Below are 17,988 nucleotides of genomic sequence, written 5' to 3' on the forward strand. Positions count from 1 at the left end.
AGCTCCCACAGCAAAGGTTTTATAACAGGAGTAGGTAGTCAGTATTTCACTGATCAAAACTCAATCTTGGCAAGTACTTACCCAGAAATAACAATGCTTCTTCTGAATTATATACTCAAAAAGAATTCCACAGTAGGTATGCACATTTCTTGCTGTATCAGAATGCAAATGGTGGTCTTAAGAATGCATAGCTGCTCACAGTCTATGTACAGAAGAACAATAAATGATAAGATAACCACAGCCCACTCACATCCTTCACTGCAAAAGGCAATGTTTCTGAGGTACACCAGAAATGAAAAGAAGCAATAAAGTAGTAGAGACCACAGTTAGAATCCACAGATGATTCATTGTTATGGTGCTGTAAAATACCCTCTTCTGTATTGGAGAAAAGATAGGCATGAATCCATCACTAGCATATAGAAAGCACTATGGTCCTTGCAAATTGGGAATAAAGAGTTTTCAGCCTCTATCAATCAGTACCTTTTTGTGGTGCCCACTCTTCACCTGCCTCCAAGATAGCTATCATGTCAAAAGCATACTAGTGAAGAAGGAATAGGTATCATTTAAAGTGGCAGACCTGCAGATACTATAGACTGTATGCCTTCCAAAGCTGGTATAACAACCTCTGCCTTGGCAAAGTGTAACTTGACACAGTGTAGAAATAATTGATCTAGTGATAGCAAGCAGAAAAAATTCTTTGTGGTATGATCCAGTTTGAAATAAGAGATCTTAATTTCCCAAAGCACCTGATATTGCCATAAAGAGTCATGAGGACAATTTGAACTTGCTAAGGAAGAAAGCAAGGGATTCTTAAGATATTCAGAGTTCTGCACCTTTTTTGCTTCTCATGTCACAAGTTTACCCTTGGGAAACAGACTGATGAAAAACCTGATGGATGCATTACAGTTTAATTTCAACAGGTGATTGCAGCATGGTTTCCTCAACAGATGATCTTGTATCCATTCTTATGGATGGCCCATCCACAGGAAACAAACTCAGCCCAATTCCATCCTGAATAGTGGCCCACGAAGCCCACGATGGAATCATGCTGATAGCCAGAAAGAGGATACTAAGACCCTTAATAGTTCAAAAGAAAATATCGGGAGGGCAACCTAGTGGTTCTTCCAGAATACTGCAATCACTGAGTGAAATTGGAAAGTACAAAGGAGCTTTGAGAAGTCTGGATGCAACAGAGAATAAGTGACAACTGAAGGGAGTTTATAAAGCTTTAATATTGTGCCAAAGTAAACTTTATAGGGAGCAATATACTGTGAGTTTCATATGCAGTAAGTCAGTACTACTTCTTTCTTTGAAGAAAATACCTGCTTAGTTGAAGATTCCAAGTGCTGCAGAAAAAAGTTTCTGAACTTACAGAGCACACTATGTTTGTTGAAGACTATAGACCTCTTGATCCTTCCCAAAGTGAATTAACCATATTGAAATTAGCTTTGTAATTTTTGCAAGCAAATATTGGCTTGACTGTTTTTCCTGCTTGTTTAACTTGGAATGATTAGGCTAGTGTTCAGAACAAGGAAAAACACAGAAATTGTTACTTCAAATCCAAAACAAATATTGAATGAATTACTATTACTATGGCATTAAATCCTTAAATCACAGTATTAAAGCTGCACCACTGATGCTAAATGGAGGTAGTCTTAATTAAATTACAAGAGCATGCATAATGATATGTAGTAAAAAAAGTAAACCTGCTTGGGATGAAACTCTTAAATGACTGCATATTCTGTGTTTGGTTTTTTAAAGTACATGGGAATTCATACTGAAGATCCACATCAGAAATGAAAAGCAGCTATTCTGATCATTTCCTAAATAATAATCAATTTGAAAATAGATGCTATGTGATAGAACTGCCTCTATAGTTTCCAGACAGACAGGTTTTACTGCTTAAAGTCAGAAAAAAAATAAAGAGAACTGAAAAAGAACAGTAAAGGCAGAGGCAATAACTGAATCCCTAAACATACATTAACCATCTGAGTTACTATATTATTCTCAAAATTGTTCTGAAGTTTGTATCTAAGCGCTTATACGAACAACAACCTTGTCCAGAGTAAGAATGCTAGGAGAAGATTAAATGAAACTTTTCAACAGTAAATTTCCCTCCCTTGTTCATTGGAATATTCCCGACTGTCATACTTAACAAGACCAATAAGATTATTTATTTTATGCTCTTCACAAAGTGTGAAACTGTCCAAGTCTCTGTAATATAGCTGCAAGATTGATCCCTTGTATTTCAGACAGAAGAGACATAAGTATGAAACAAGAACTGCCCAAAAATTCTACTATAATCTAAAAACCCTTCATCTAGAAGGAAGAAGAAGAAAGTCCTTTAAAAATAAAGTATTTATAAATTTTTAAGTCAATTTTATGACTAGGAAAGGACTGACTCCTAAGTCTCAAACTCCTGAGTTGGAAGATTACAATTATTAGTTCTTCACATTTCAATTTGCAAGGTTTGTTAACTCTCGGCAACTCGTGTCAGAGATGCCACACTTGAACATCATAAAGGGAACTCCTAAAAATAGGCTTGTTTTTCATTACCAGAAGACAAAACAGAAGCGGAGAAAAGCCCTCATATTGGCTGCCAACCTCATTTTTTTCCCCTATCTTGTTCTCCTCAAATGCTTCATTGGCAGTATATAATTGCAAGGACTTGATGTCTAGACCATGTCTGCCCTTCTGAGTATCTATATCAATAACAAAGAGCAAACCCACGAAACGTGAAAATTCCCTTCCACCTCTTTCACCAATATAAAGACAACAAAATTTAAATAATCAGAAAATGTATCAGACCTGTTCAGTCAGATGATTTTCTTTATCAAAATATGTAGCTTTGGTCTTCATCTGTGAAGACAGGAGTTTCATCTCCCCCTACTCAAGGATTTTTTTAATCATCCAGTGCTTCATCAAATATCTATAAATCCAAATTCTCTCCTGGTCTTTTCAAACTCTTTAATACTAGATACAAGTTACTTAGATATTATAAATGGCATTTTCTCTGTCAAAAAGGGAAAAAAAAGAAAGAAAAGTACACAAGTTTTCTATTATTAACCACCCTTGAAATGGGAAACAGAAGCTAATACGTATTTTATTCCATACCTATTTTTTCCTTCTGTTAAACAATGTTTCTGAAATAACCCAACATCAAATTGAACCCAAAGTACTATAGCCAACAAACAAAATCAGTATCTTCCCTCTGTTTTCTCAACCATTTTAGATGTCAGTCTTGGGCCCACAATTAATAGAGAGTTCTACAAAACAAGCAAGCTTTGGTTGGGCTTTTCTCGTATGTATCAATGCACATAGTCCTAAAAGCACATTATAGATACTGCCTTCAAAATTTTGAAACATGCAAGTAACATCTAAATCTTTCTTCTTTTCTCTTCAAAATATTGAGGAAATACTTTCCATAGACACTTTTCTTTGTCGTGCTAATAAACCATCCTGGTCAATAGGTTCTTGCAGTGTGAGGTATTTGCAGCATTACAGCAGACTTCACACCGATAAAAAGCTGCACTGAAAACATATCACAAAACACACAATCATCTGTCACTATAAGTTATCCAATTGTAACTACAGGGGGCATTTTTAAGCAGGCAGAATGTAATTGCCTACTTGGAATTCTGCCAAGACACTGGAGCTAATTATTTTTTAAGGATTAATTTAGTGCTTGCATGAAAGCTGATGGATCAATAGCAAAGGAAGATGAAGTCAGTTTATTCACAGACTAGGTATGGTGCTAGCTGTGGTGATGCAAAGTTCCCTGCTGTGCCCTAACAATACACCATTTTCCTAAAACTGGAGGAGGATATGCATTAGAGCGAGACTGTTCAACAATCTCTGCTTTTAACAGAAACTCCCAGCAGTGAGCATGAACATGAGCACCTATCTGTCCGGACCCAAAACAGTGACCAAACTACTGTCTTACCTTGCCAGAATTCACACTAGTGACTTACATTCTTAATATGTATAAAATATTAAAAGGACAATATTGAATTTAAACATGTCTAAAGTACTCATTTGGTACTAAAGGAGAGTGCTAACAATATTATGTCGAATTGATGGAACTATCCTGTATGGTATTACTGATCAAGATGTAAAAACAGTTTCTAAGATTTCTCTCCTGGCTGTTAAACTAAACTAAAACTTATTCTACTCTCAGCTGCATAACATTTTGGCCTAAAAATATACATCCTTCGTGGATTGTACCTCTCTCTTCTTTCGCGATTTAGTGAGTGTTCCACAAGAGTCACACTGATGCTATGAAGCAAAGGCAAAAATTAAGCATCCTGGTTAGCAAACAAAAATAGCAGGTGCAGATTCCAGCTTAGCATCATTGTCACACCACCATCATTCATGATCACTCTGCAGCCACCTAAACATGTTCTGGTTTGGGTTTGGGGTTTTTTTGTTTGTAGGGTTTTTTTATAAGGTAAGGATTCCTCCCCTATACCTCCAGTATTAAACAGTAAAACTAAAAGGACACAAAGCAACTTTGCAAGAAGAGAGTTATCTCTATTAAAAAAAAAAAAAAGTTATGTGGCATAAACATACACAACCCATCCCTGTCAGATACTGGATGCATGGTCAGCACAGGTCAGGTAAACAAAAATAGAAGCAACACTTCAGATGCTGAAAAAATTGTTTTCTCGTTTTAGTTGTAGATAGAGAAGGCTTTTTATTTTCAAAAAAGTTTTAAGTGCTTCAAAGAAAATATACAGAATAAGTAAAATATTTTCAAATGAAGTTCTCTGAATTAATATTTCAAGTTCTAGAAAAGTAGTCAGAACTATTTCTTTCTGGCTACAGAAATAACACGAACAGAAAGACCTTCAAATCCAAATCAAGGAGAAAAGATTAAATAGCAAAATCTAAATATCAGCCTAAGCTTGCATATTTTGTTCTAAAAGGCAATGTTACAATTCTTCTACATTAGAACTAAGAAGAGAATCTAGAAAGTGACACTGAATAAAATAAAACTGATTGTACAAAGCAGAACCATATGGACAACAAACACTGTGATTAACAAGGTTTAAATTCAGTATCTTTACGGTCACTGCACAGACTTCAACTGCTCAAAGACAAGGCATAAATAAGTGACAGCATTCTTCATCCACTGTGAAGAAAATCAGCAAGATGGAACCATGAAACAAATTTTGCAAGTGGCTAATGTAAGTAGACAGCAGCCAAATATTAACAGTTATGATTCCTGCCTTGGATGGGATCTCTGGATGGAAATTAGAGGCAATATAGCCAAACATATTACTGATGTAGCATGTCCCTCCTGCGGCTTGGGCATGAGATTCATGCCTGCCGTGCAGGGGTCAGGGATCTATTTCTAGATCCTTCAAAAACAACTGTGCAACTTCTCAGTTATTACCAACTCCCTCATCTTGTAGATGGAGTATTTGCTCACTGTTTAATAATAGTGTTGTGAAAAACATATTTTGTCACTAGTTGAAGAGAGAATTTAGGGAATTCTTCTGTAGTTTATCCTTTCTCAGGTAGAGACACAGCATGGACAAAAAAGCAGCAAAGCCCCCAGTCCTCATTATTTATGGGCTTGGGACAAAATTCTGCCACGTTTCCCAGCAGCTACCAACAAAGAGTTGCCCTCCGATTTTCATTTTCTCAGCATTCAACCATCACCCTTTCTCCTGTACCACTGTCTTTGCATTGACAAGGTATGGCATCAGCACCAAGTCAGAAATGGAGATGGACCTAAGCTGGATCTAACTTGGTATCCATTTCTTACCCAATTACAGAGAATTAATCAGGGAAGAGTGGAAAAGCTGGAGGTCTGCTCTCTGTTCTGTTTCCTCTTCACAGCCCCTTACTCTGGCACTAACACTTTTGACCAGGGCAGACAGTCCTGTTCTCCCTTCACAATACTGAAAATACCACAATATCTGTGCAGTGCACGATGGTTACAAAACACAATTATCCAGTTTTGATGTTCAATGGTAAAAGGCAGAAAAAAAAGAAGAAAAAAGAATCACTTGTCTTCATTCTACAGAACAATCCAACAGTGCCATTGCAGAACCTGCCTGGAGTTTTCTTCCAGATTTTATTTCTGATTTGGTTTACAGTTGGCTGTCACAAATTAATCAGTCATTTATGTGACCTGTGTACCCAGTAACAGATCCATTTCTTCACATTTGATGCAAGATATTTGGCTACAATTTCAGTTAAATTCAACTCTACAACCATGCCATTATGGCATTTGCACCCAAGTTTTTCCATCCAGTTATTTTTGATTCTTAAAATCTAAAATCTGGTTTTCTTAACATAAATGCTGAGAAAAAGAAATTGCTAGTTTTTAAAAACAAGTGCCACAGAACCATGTACTGGAGTGATCTTTAACCATTAAATTGAGCCTGAGACCTAGTCCAGATGAACATGCAAGAGAGAAAACTCCTCACCACTGACAGAGTTTTCTTGGTAAGCAGCACTCTCCTGCCCTGCCCCTGAAAGCTGGTCACAGACACCCAAATACAGGTGACTATCACAGAGGAAAGCTGAGCTAAGGGCACAGATGAAGACTTTGCATGATACTGCACAGCCAGTGGAACCATGTGCCTGCACCATGGAGAGCAACAGGGGTGTCCTGGGGAGCTCTTCCTAAGTTCTGCCTCAGGAATAGGCTAAGGAGAAAACACACCACAGGGAACAGAAACTGAGAACACAGCTCACCTGTGTAATGCTCCATAGATGCCATCAAAGACTGTAGACAAACCTGATGAATCTCCTGTAATTGTTCAAGAGCTAAACAAATTATTCTGGAAAGCTCAAATTATTTCAGAATCAAAAGAATAAAGGCCATATTTAATCACTGTAAGTCCTTTCCTCTCTTTCTGGGCTGCAGCTTTGAGAATCTTTAATATAAAGCTGAGTAACCATAGCTGATCAAGGTTCAATTATTGTACACCCCCGATAACTCAAAAAAAAAAAAGAGAATGTAACAGCTTTTCTTTCACATTTCTGATTTTCTTTCCACTTATCAAAAAACAGTAGACAGGTTGTCTGTGCACTATAACCTCATACTGACATTTGAGCTGTGCTGATGTTTCCACTAGCAACTGCTGTCCAACCTGTACTATTAGGTGGTTGTACTACTACTACTACGACTACGACTACTACTACTACGACGTAGTGATGATCTTCTCAACTAATTTTTTATTTTTCTCCTCATAAAAGGCTTTGTCTAGCACTGCTGAAGTAACAGGCCATGGAAGTAGGATCAAGATAAATAAGCATCTCTAAGGCTAGTAGAAATAGAAGACAATCAAGTCTTGAAGAATGAAAACAGGAACTCACAGTTGTTCCATTTAGTTCACTTCGTGCAGCAACAATTCACATTTGCTTTCTAAAGAAAACATCTGTGGCAAAGGTTTAAATTTCCTTCTCCCTGTTGATTTGAATTCACTCTCCTTTTCTTAAATGTCCTTTATACAGACCAAACAATACAGGTTTTTTTTTCCTCAGAGCTAACAATGACACACTGCAAAGTAAAAACAAAATTCTTCAGCAATACTGCAATATTAGAAGTAACTTATACAACTGCTACAGATGACTGAGTCAAAAAAGAATCATGAAACACTGAAAACCATGAACATCTATTAAGGAGTACACAGCTTTTTCTGTCTCCCCTCCTCCCAACTTACACATGATAGTAAATTCTGAAGTCTGAATTCAGTCTGTCATCCTACTCCCTTAACTCATTCACTAATGACAGATTGGAGAAAGAAATAAAGCACGTGCAATTGCAGCCTGCACACTGTCACTCACAACTTTTATATATACACTGGTAGAGGAGAGATTAAGAAACATAAAAGGTAACGCAAGTCCTTCCTTTTTGTGTTTATGATACAGTCTTTCTACTTATAGTTTATATACAGAAATATATACATATTTCTATTAAAACATATGTAATGTATTTGTCTACTGAATTCCCTTTCTGCACGTATAGAGATACTCCTACAGCCTCGCATTCTCTGATTCACATTTTTTCACCAGTGACAGTGGTTAAGGATTCATTGAGGCTTTCAAAACTTAACTACCTCCAAAAAAAAAACAACTGTACATCACTATAGTGGCTAAAGCGCTCATCCAGTAATTAAGAAGTCCAGGTTGAATTCCCTTCCCCACCTGAGACACAAAAATAAATAATTCTACCTATATCCTTCTAGAAGACAGCTCCTAGCTACAGGTTGTACACTAGTCTGGATGAAAATATCAGCCACTTCTCTTTTTACACTGTTAACTTGGCTAGAAAAGAAGAAAGCTGTGATCAAGATTCATTGTGAAAGACAAGACAGGTACAGCAGAAAATGTTACTGCCCCAGTAGGCATCAGAGTACCATCTTCTAGTTTCCATCTTTTATTTTCAATAAAACCATCAGACACTGCACAGATGTATCCTGAGAACAGGGACCAAAACTCTTGTCTGTCCTACAAGGCATGATCCAAACTCCACAAAGTTATACTTTTCCAGCACTTGCTGGCTTACCATACAAAATAAAACAAACACAGACCCTCAAAAACCAGCAGCAGTCTAAGCTAACCTGACATAGCTTCAACAGGAGTAGGGGAGTGCACTGCCTTTGCCACCAGGAGCCTATATGATGTAGGATCTCTCTATGAAGAATTAGATGTTAATGTTTTACCCCAACAGAAGGCACAGAACATGCATCTTCTGTCCATTCCCTGGACAAATATTCAACCCATTAGGCTACAGTAGGAACAAGGACTGCAAATTTCATGTCCATTTCTTCCAGCCAGATACAGAAAAAAGAACACCTCAAAACATTCCTAGAGGTAAGAGTTTCTGAGAAAATCAATAATTTGGTTACCTTGTGTGCGCAGAAAATACCACCCCAACCCTGCTACTTGAAGATTTACTTAGAAAAATACCTAGATTTTTGTTCCCAACTGGGCACAAGATGTAAAATCACTGGAGTTGGGGCTGGACTACTTGACCTTTAAAGGTCTCTTCCAACCCAAACTATTCTGTGAGAAAACATGCAAATTCATACACATATCAAAAATAGACAACTCCTCAGTACGCACAGAGAGACAATTTTAGGCACCACAGGAGATTTAAGATAATCCTTATTTTTTAAAGCAAAAACTAGAAGCCTGAGACTAAGACGCTTAGAGTTTGTCTGTATCAGAGTTCAGGGACTTACATTTTTTATGGATGTTTTTCCAAGAGTGTTAGTCGTAGGTCTGCATGAAAAACTGGCATCACTGGAAGAACTCAGGTCTATATCTAACTGGGGGGGAGGGGAGAGAAAAAGGAAATTAAATTCCAGCTACGACAATTTTATAACTAAACTCAAGACTTAATTGAAAAGTAAACAAACAAGGTTATTTGCACTGCATTTTCAACTGAGCATATGACAGTAGGTGCTACAGGCTATAGCATAGAAAGCATAGTTATTAACCTTAAGATTGTTTAAAAAGATAAGGGATCTGGATCCTTAGCTAGCAAAGCTCCAATCAAAGGTTTGAAGAAAAAAGAAAAGTAAAAAGAAAATTCAAAAAAAGAAGACTACAATATGCCCAAGTTATTTTATATCCCTAAAAAGCAAATGTTCCCTCATCTGAACTTCTATTGTTCAGAGTGAATCCACCAACTAAATTTCTGTTTTATGGAGCTCCAGCATACAGCATTTGCTACTAAGGCAATAAATACTGTGGGGAATATGTATAGCGCACAATCATTTATGCCAGAAATTTGGAGAATCGACTCCCCCCCCAAGAACTAAATTGTCATTCATCAGCAAACACGGGGAAATCGTTATAATTTTATACCCACTGCATAAAAAACAAGCCTGTTTTATTCTACCCATCAAATTATTGTGTATCTCATGGCACTCTTTTCAAGTCTAAAATTACAGCTAAGTGCCCTCCAAGTGGTGAAAAGTGATCCTTAAGTCAACTGCACTTATGAAACATACATTATTTAGACAACAAGCCTATTACCATATGGTGCTGATACGTTTCTAATTTTGATATACCTTAGCTACAGAAAGTACTTCAAAGCAAACATGAGGAAAAAAATATCATAAAAGAAAAAAGCACTCTTCTAGGAGACTTGGTTCTGAATTGACTTGACTAACAATCATGAGGTCTTGTACCTTTCCTATTACATACATTTATCTGTCATCTCAAAACTGGTTTTCCTTAAAATATTTTAAAATTCTTGCTTTCTACTTTTGTAGTTGCAGGACACAGATTTTTTTTCTAAAGAAAATATCAGAATTTATGATCAGGTCTCTGTAATTCTAGTAGTGTGACCTCTATCCAGTGAATGATTGCATAAAAAAATAAATTGTCCTTCAGATCCATCTCCTGATAGCTTATAAGATAAACTCCTTCACAGAGTTACTCTAATGCAAGCATAACAGGAGAATTGGGTAGAAGATACTTAAGTACATATTTTTCCAATTTTCTAATTACATAGACTTCCTCTGGGTCTTTGAAAGTACATTATTAGCATTTAAAGATTAAAACACATTACTTAATTTTTATTTCTCTACTATTTGTTAGGCTATTGGTCTGGAATGTAATTTTTTCTACATCAAGCAGCTCATCTACAATACAACTTGTAAATAAGTTATGTACTTAAACCAAAGCACAAATCATAACATGCCCTATAACACCATTACGTTGCATTCTTATTTACTTTCTATCACAGTCCACTGTAACTGGGCTTGTGGGAGAGGGAGTTGGGTTTTTTCTGCAGGAAACAAAAACCCTGGAAAGCTTACAACATCAAACTATACATCAACTTTATGCAAAAGCATGAAATACAAACTGATAAGGTATCATATCTGTACTTAATCTATATCCAAATTGTAAGATGATCCTTGAAGCATATTTTTTTATTTTGAAAATATTGCACAAAGATTTGTATACTCTAAAGTAGCATTTTTTGCTCATACTCAATACTCAGAAGGTTTTATTTTTATCTCTAGATTTTCTTGATATGAACCACCAACAAGACACAAACGCACTTAAGCCCAGAGAGCCTGACTCCTCGCATTACACTGCCCTACTTCCCTGAACTCTGGCAGAGAAGCATGGATACAATCCATACATATTTATGCCTATACTCACCCAGCTGTTCACTATTTTCACTTGGGAAACCCAGATGAGGTCCTGATTCAGTGAAGTACTTTAGCACCGCATCCAACCATAAACTAGGGTCTCAGATTTCTTAACCACACTGGAAACCAGTGCAAAAAATAATCCGTTATTTCCAAGACATATCACTGAAGAAAATAAAAATTTCCACGTTTAAAAGCATGCTTTTATTGTGCCTTGTTGCAGCTCTTGAAGGTGTGCACTGGAGCAGAAGCAGCACTGACGCTAGAAAACTAACTCCAGAATAACATCTTTGGCTACAGATGACCAAACTGCCTCTTCAGATGGTGTTAGCCAGTGTAGCTTCACCAGTATCTGAGAAACTACAGGCAGTTTTACACCCACCGAGAGTCAGAACGGTTGAAGGTCAATCTTCTTGCAGTTCCCTTTTCCACAAGTGTACAGAAAAGAGAGAGTTTGGCCCTATGTTCCACTTGCCAAGTCCATGCCTCAGAGTAAACAAAACTCTTCAGACATCCCACTTTCACACCGACCCTCTCTATTCCTATGTACAAAATGTTACATAGGCTACAAAAATGGAGCTTCTGTTTCTATGATGTAAGGATCAGCCTGCCCTCTTACCATGACTTTGTGATTGCAACTAGACGAGCTATAAAGGAGGTTATATAAGAGACTACCTTACCTCCTGTTCTCTTCAGGCTTAAAATGAGCACTACCTCCCAGTTTTTAATATTTTATATTATGTACACACCAGGTTAAGTCAGTAGGGAAGACAATATATTTTTATACTTCTGAAGAGATTTTGTATTTTTAAAAATTAGAAACTTGTTTTCTAACTTCTCTGTAATCTAAAATATACTTTTAAAACTACTGGTTGATTATTCAGTTCAGGGTGGTCGATGAACTGGCTTTCTTAAAAGCCTTAACCACGTATTCAGCAAACAATTAGAAAAAAAGTTAAATTCATGTACAGTCTTCCCCAAGCGCCATGTTTCTTTCTTTTACCACTCTTGCCTAAGGCTGTTATCAGTTCTATCTCAAGCAATAGCAACCTAAAAACAGTTGTTCTTACTAGCAACAGTGTTCCAAGGTCAGTGAAATCACACTAAATGTTTTGAGCTTTACGTGTTTTCTGCTTACCAAGCCTACTAGCAGCACCAGAAACACTGGAGTTGACTGTTCAGCACCAGAAAGAAGGTACCACATCAGTTTTAGTTCCCATACTATTCATCTTTCCAAACTTTGGGGCTACATTTTTCTTCTCACACAAATCATTTTTTGAAGAAGTGATTATTCAACTGCATTTGGTAGCATTCAGTTTCCAAATACTTTTTTTTTTTTTTTAAGGTCTGAAAAAGGAGGAAAAAAGTAAATGTGAACATGGAGAAAAAGTTGGGGCCGGTCCTCTTCAATATCTTCATTGATGATCTGGATGAGGGGATTGAGTGCACCCTCAGTAAATTTGCAGATGACACCAAACTGGTGGGAATTGCTGATCTGCTGGAGGGCAGAAAGGCCCTACAGAGGGACCTGGGCAGGCTGGATCGTTGGGCCAGAGCCAACAGTATGAGATTCACCAAGGCTAAGTGCCGGGTCCTGCACTTGGGTCACAACAACCCCATGCAACACTACAGGCTGGGGGAGGAGTGGCTGGAGAGCTGCCTGGAGGAAATGGACCTGAGGGTGCTGGTTGACAGCTGTCTGAACATGAGCCAGCAGTGTGCTCAGGCGGCCAAGAAGGCCAATGGCATCCTGGCTTGTATCAGCAATAGTGTGGCCAGCAGGAGCAGGGAGGTGATTGTGCCCCTGTACTCGGCACTGGTGAGGCCGCACCTCGAGTACTTTGTTCAGTTTTGGGATCCTCACTGCAATAGGGACATCGAGGTGCTGGAGTGTGTCCAGAGAAGGGCAATGAAGCTGGTGAAGGATCTAGAGAACAAGTCTTATGAGGAGCGGCTGAGGAAATTGGGGTTGTTTAGCCTGGAGAAGAGGAGGCTGAGGGGAGACCTTATTGCTCTCTACAGCAACCAGAAAGGAGGCTGTAGTGAGGCAGGGGTCGGTCTCTTCGCCCTAGTAACAAATGATTGTTACTCAGTAAGAGGACGAGAGGAAATGGCCTCAGGCTACGCCAGGGGAAGCTTTGGTTGGACATTAGAAAAAACTTCTTTACCGAAAGTGTTGTCAGGCATTGGAACAGGCTGCCCAGGGAGGTGGTGGAGTCTCCATCCCTGGAGGTATTTAAAAGAAGGGTAGCTGTGCCGCTTGAGGATATGGTTTAGTGGTGGACTTGGCAGTGATAGGTTAGCGGTTGGACTCGATGATCTTAAGGGTCTTTTCCAACCTTAATGATTCTATGATTTCTAAATACCTCTCATTTAAAATGCCAGGACACTTAGATGTAGATTTCTGTCTCAAACCAAAGCAAGACACAGCTGGGATCAGGACATCCCTGCTTCTTTCAGTCACTGAACACACCTTAAAACTCAGGGGAACCAGAACAGGGGGGAAGAGGTAAAGCTTACTTCCAGAATATCTTTTAAAATAGTTTTTTCATATGAAGGGTCTTACAAGAAAAAACCTAGCACAAAATTTCTCATAGATATGTAGAAGAAATGAAGTGTTGTATTTCTCTGAGACAGAGTGTCCAGTAAAGCAGAGGTCCTGTGATACAGGTTAAAATACTGGTCCAACATCAGAACTTACTTAAAAACATTCAAATCTTCCAAAGAGAAAAATACTAAGCTTTGTAGTTATTTTTTTTTCTTCTTTAAAGAACAAAATATCTGAATCTGTACTTAATTCTTGTTTTCAGCTGAATATCAAAAGCCTTTATACATCTACCCTTCCACATAGCCTGAATGGTCATCAGTCCAGGACGCACATGCACCAGAACTACAATACGTGTAACTGCAAACAGGTAGGCATGTTTTTATCTCCACTCATCACCAACAAATCAGATAATAAAAATCTCAAACATACCATAATGCTGTAACTACAACCTCCAGGGTGAGAGAAGAAAATACTTAAGTTTAAATTTTTCTAACAATTTCTGATGTTTTCACCCAAAGATCCATTCCACTCCAAGCCCCTTCCTCTGTGTAACATGCAATTCCCATTTTGCCCAGAAAACAGAAATTCAAATGCTATATTTGTACCCAAGAGGCTGGCAAATGTTTTTATTATGAAAGAAGGCAGCACAAAAGATGTGTGCTGCATCCGGTGTGTTGTAACTGACGGGATAAACTTCAGAGAGCTTGAAAGATAAAACTGCTACTGGGAAAACAACCACCTCTTATTGCTACCTGGTTATCTACCTCATTAGGAAGAGGAAAGAAACAAAGAGTTGCTACAGACAAATCCCAAATGAAAACCAAAATGAGACCCAGTATACCTGAGACAGAAAAGGGATGATAACAGTGAAAATTTTAAGGCTAATGCAGGAATCTTCTCTCATGCCTTTTATGAAGTCTAGCACTTTGATGCCTCAATCAAATATGCCCTTTCTGCCACTACTGTAAATATAAATAACATTTTCCTTCAGTTCCAAAACGTATTTCCATGAATACAACAAAAGGAGAATGTACAGGACAGGCACTGGTATTAAATATTTAACTTTCTACCATAACAACCTTTCTTTTTTGTGTGTTTCTTGCTTCTGCTTGAGGCTAAATAGTAAGGCCAACTCATGAGGCAAAGCTAGTATCAGTCCTTATATATTATTCATTCATTTCAGATGTACCAGTTCCACCTCTGCCTCTAAAGGCACTTCATAATAAAGCTCTTTCAGATCAGAAATCTAGAATTCTAACCCTGTTTAGAAACCAGGACTTACACAACATTTTAGGGGTTCAGTAGTACATATTGTAAACTCCAAGTATAGGAAGACCTTTGAACCTGATTTTAATGAGGTAAATGAGAAATGAATACATGATTAATTTTACACTGTCTTTATAGACCAGGCATGATTTTATGACAGCAAATTTAACATGATTCAACACTTCTCAGAAGTGTTTGTAATTCTTCCTAAAGAAAAAAAAAACACACCACCTAATTTCTTTGCCTCCAGCTGGTTACAGAGGAGATAAACCACTTCTTTCAAACACCTAGCTCAGCTCCTTGTCATACATATTGCAGTTGTAATAGATAGTTGCAAATTACCACTTCCTTAAACAAGCCTCCTTTTTAGTGACACTTTCAGCACCTCTACACAGTAAAGGTTGCTGGAGATTCACTAAAAACAACACTGAAGAACACACTCAGTAATATTACCAGAAAACCTCGTTTTGGTCTTAAAATATATTCAACATTTCAACTTTGGTTAACTAAGACTGTCTTTCAAACCACAACCTGACCTTGACATGCTTCTCCAGAAATACCTGACAACAGAATTCCAAAGCTGTTACTTCCACTGGGTGGGACTACAAATGAAATACTTTACCAGTAATTTGAAAGTACGCTTAAAAGAGAAACCTGAGCAATATATGCATGTCAGTACCCTCCTGCAAGAAAAGTTCCCTCTGCCAGTGTAGAAGCCTATGAAACTCCCTCCCCTCACCACACAAGGTCAAGATCTTCAGATACTGAAGCTGTATGTTATGAGAACTAGCAAAATATAGTTGAACCCTCTAGGCCCTCCTGAAGGAAAACCTTTTGTTCCATCTTGCTTAGAGGCCTTTCCTGTTGTCTAGTTACCTGTTACTAAGCAAGTAAAGCCACTTTAAAAACTCAATCTGACAAAATGACAAGTGTTCATTTATACTTGCTTTTGTAGTCACCTTATCCTCTCCTGAACGGTCACAGGTAGGCTGACTACACTCCTTTGTACACAAACTGACCACCACCTGCCTAAGTACGTTTAATAGATGTTATACTACCTTACAGAAACGTGTATCTTGTATTGGTTCATCAGACTTTATGCAAAATGACCCTTCTGTTACTCCAATCTGGACTCTTATGCAGGTTTTTCCCTTGGGGTGGGGGGGGCAGGGGAAATAAAAACTGCCATGGATACCTAAGAGTATCTGACAACAGACTGATGAAAGAAGAATGTGGGATTTAATGCAGTATCATATTGGTTTGAATATCCAGAATAACTATCAGAAACTGTGCATAGTGACTTATAATGCTAGTATTACAAAGTGTTATCACACCTTCTGACAAAGAAAAGCATTTACTAACACACTTGCAGGAGAACAATCTGTTTAACACTGGTTTTTTTCCTGTAACCGTTTGCCTAGTACGTTCAAATGCCACTTGTTTTGCTCTGCCAACTAAACAGAGTAAGAGTTTAGTGTTTATACAGAGTACATTGGAATGTCAGGTGCTTGTTTAATTGCTTTTGTAGCCAATTTCCTTGCCCCTCAAGGCTCATTAGTCATTCATGTAATCATTCCATACAATAATGCATCCTCTGTGTTTCCTTCTTGAGTTCAGGAACATATCTCTGTCTGGGTTTCCAACAGCAGTGTCCTTCAGCTGCAACCTTTCTGAGGGTTTTTTGACTGGTTGCCAATGTTACTACCTGTTCCACATGGAGGTGGATTTTCCCAACATCTATTATTTCAATTCTACCATTTACTTAGCCATCTGGACAATAAAGTAACACAAAATGACGGCTGTTTCATGAAAAATCTGTATGGCTTTGCAAGTAATGGGTTTGTTGCACCTGTCCGCCTTACCATTTTACCAAGATGCTAGAAAGAAGTAATAGAATACTGCTCTGCTTCCCTCTAACTACAGAATCATACTTGCAGTTAGGACAAGTAACATTAAGAGATGAAAAAGCAAGGTGATAACTTTTGGAGTACCTGTAAGTTTTGGAGTACCACCAAGCTGTGCATAACGCTGTACCTGAACTTCAAAATAAGAGGAGTCAACACCAAGTCCAGTCCCATTTAACATCTTCATTAATGATGTCGATGATGGGACCTCAGCAAGTACGGTGATGACACAAACTGGGAGGTGTGGCTGATAGGCCAGAGTGTTGTGCTGTCATCCAGAGGGACCTTGGGCTGGCAGATTTGCAAAGTCCTGCACCTGGGGAGGAACAGCCCCGGCACCAATATACGCTGGGAGCCAATGGGCTCAAAAGCAGCTTTGCAGGGAAGGCCTCAGGGGTCCCAGTGGGCACCAAGCTGAACAGCCAGCAATGTGCCCTTGCTGCAAAGAAGGCTCATGGTATCCTGGGCTGCATGAGGAGGAGCACTGGCAGCAGGTCAAGGGAAGTGATTCTTCTCATCTGCTCCACACTGGGGAGGCCACTCCCGGAGTACTGTGTCCAGTTCTGACCTCCCCAGTACAAGAGAGAGATGGAGCTACTGGAAAGAGTCCAATAAATGGTTACTAAGATGATGAAGGTCCTGAAGCATTTCTCATATGAAGAAAGGCTGAGAGATCTGGGACTGCTTAGCCTAGAGAAGAGAAAGCTCAGGGCGATTTATATAAATAACTGAAGGAAGGCTGAAAAGAAGGCTAAGCCAGGTTCTTCTCAGTGGTACCCAGTGACAGGACCAAATGGGCACAAACCAAAATACTGCTTAATATGTTCATCAGAGACATAGACATTGGTATCAAGTGTACCCTGTGCTGGTTTTGGCTGAGAAGGGGTTAATTCTCTTTACTGTAGTGCCTGTGGTGGTCAGGGACCTTTCCAGCTTCCCACGCTCTGCCGTCGGTGGGAGGCTGGGAGGGGTGGGGCCACGGCCGGGGCAGCTGACCCTGACTGGCCAAGGGGATGCTCATTCCATACCATGTGACGCCACGGCCAGTGTATTAACGGGGGCAGTTGTAGCTCAGGGAGGGGCGGCGTCGGGTCATCAGGTGGTGAGCAGCTGCATCACATGTGGTTTGTTTTGGTGGTTC

At 38.8% G+C, this 17,988-nt stretch overlaps 1 protein-coding gene across 4 annotated transcripts in view; it reads right to left on the minus strand.

The window, feature by feature from the left end:
* Nucleotides 1–17,988, minus strand: part of RBFOX1 (RNA binding fox-1 homolog 1) — a 1,419,204-nt gene that overhangs the window by 893,084 nt on the left and 508,132 nt on the right. Inside the window, exon 1 of one of the 4 annotated variants that reach the window (XM_064461982.1) lies at nt 9,204–9,285. The exons of the other annotated variants lie outside the window; for them this stretch is intronic. The gene's annotated coding sequence lies outside the window, so the exon portion shown is untranslated. Of the gene's footprint in view, nt 1–9,203; nt 9,286–17,988 lie in introns of those variants that run through there. 4 annotated transcript variants of the gene reach the window in all.

This window comes from Phalacrocorax carbo, chromosome 10 (genome assembly GCF_963921805.1).
Source record: "Phalacrocorax carbo chromosome 10, bPhaCar2.1, whole genome shotgun sequence".
NCBI classification, from domain to species: Eukaryota; Metazoa; Chordata; class Aves; order Suliformes; family Phalacrocoracidae; genus Phalacrocorax; species Phalacrocorax carbo.